This window comes from Parus major, chromosome 2 (assembly GCF_001522545.3).
Source record: "Parus major isolate Abel chromosome 2, Parus_major1.1, whole genome shotgun sequence".
Lineage (NCBI taxonomy): Eukaryota > Metazoa > Chordata > Aves > Passeriformes > Paridae > Parus > Parus major.
The window spans coordinates 66,373,105-66,375,065 of record NC_031769.1 but is presented as its reverse complement, the minus strand read 5'-3'; positions in this window follow the sequence as shown (position 1 = coordinate 66,375,065).

The window sequence follows — 1,961 nt, the reverse complement described above, 5'->3', positions numbered from 1 at the left end:
CCGCCCCGCCGGGCCGGGCCCTCAGCCGGGCGGTGGCGGCCGCCCGCCCCCGCCCGGGGACGGAGCCGCCTCCAAGGCCGCGGAGAAGGCGGCCTGAGGGCGGGGTCGGGGTAAATCCCCGTCCCGTCGGTAAAAGCAGGCGGGCACTGCCGTATGTGGCAGTGCTCCGTAGTTATGCCCTGGAACCACAGATTCGTCTGAAATCACCGGCTCCAAGTTACAACCCAACACCACTTTACCAGCTAGACCATGGCAGCAGGTGAACTAGCTGAACTTAGTGCAGTTGTTTCTTGAACGCCTCCAGGAATGGTGACGCCACTACCTTCCTGGACAGCCCATTCCAGTGTCTTCACTTTTTCCGTGAAAAAATTATTCATAATTATTGAGAGACCGCCAGCTATTCACCAGTCTTCACAGAAGTAATTGTGAATGCCGTTTATTTCTATTAATAACACACCTTTTATAGGGTCTTACAGGGTCCGCGGGCAGAGCAAGCTACTATTGGCTAGCACACACAGGTTTACATTCTTTTCCTTTTACACAAGAATATTGTTTTGGTTTACTCTCTCTTCTGCAGGCAAGTTTCAAGGACTCCAGCCCCCAACATCACAACCTATTTCAAAGGCTGGTTTGTGCATACAGGCCTTTACTAATATATAAAATATAGCAACACATAATGTCCAACCTGAAGCTTTCCTGGTGCAGCTTGAGGCTACCTTGTCTCATGCTATCACTGGTTGCCTGGGAGAAGAAGCCAATCCCACCCGGCTTCAACCTCCTTTCAGGCAGCTGTAGACTGATAAGGTCTATCATCTACATCCTTATCACCTCCTCTCCAGGCTAAGCACCTCTAGCTCTCAAAGTACTGATAATAAATGATGGAGAGCCAGCTCCCCCAGGACCTTTGGATAAATCCCATCTGGTCCCTTAAACTTGGGAGTGTCTAAAGTTGCTTTAGGAGCTGCTCAGGACCTTAAACTCACTGACAGCAAGGGTAACAAGAAGACCAGGCAGTTCCACATGCTGCAGATTCTGTAGGGTGAGAAATGGAACCAGCTGTGGTGCAAACCTGGTGGTTGGCCAAAGTCACCAGAGCAGCCAATGGAAAATGAATTGATAGGAAACCAGAACCCCTTCACAAGCAAAAGTAGTGAACTTGTCTCAGTCCCTGCAAAAGCAGCTTGTAGTGGGCTAATTGTATCATTAATTACATCCACATAATGTATTAACTTTGTATTTAGGAAGCTCCTAAAATGTTTGTGTTGTTGTTTGTACAGACAAATCACTTGACAGGCTGCTGGTTGGCTTGGTGTCTGTACCTCAGTGGCACTGTAACCATGTAAGGGCAGAATAAACACTACTGTCCGCTCCATCTAACTTAAAAGATATCACTATTGCTCAGCTTTTGCTTTTTCATCTTCAGCTCCTGAAGGTGTATTTAATTTTCCCTTACCAGTGTTACCTGCTCTGTGAAAGATGTTTTTGTGTTTGCGTAAGTGCTCTGAAGATCCTCACAGTTCAGGTATGATTCAGATCTGATAGTTTCCTTTCAAAAGACATCTAATAAAATTACCTTTTAGTCCTGGGGCTTTCCCCTCCCCCTCCCCAAAAATAAATGCATTTAAGACTCTCCTCAAGGATAACTGTTTTGAAGCTGCTAATGACCTTCAGGGTTCTCCTTCCTTAAGTATATGATTAGAGTTTTCCAAATAGTATGTAACTGTTAGAGACTAACAATCAGGATGATACATTTTCCCCCTCATACTGTGAAGGTCGTGATGTGTGTTCTGGGTCAAATCACATGTAGCTGACTTTTTTTAGTGTAGCCTTGGGTTTCAAGTTTGGGTGTTTTTCTTTGAATTTGATGCACAGCTTTTTCTCATGATTACAGATCCAAAAGCCTAGCATTTCTCAATTTCAGAAACAATCTTTACTGGTTTACAGCTCTAGCAGACCTACTT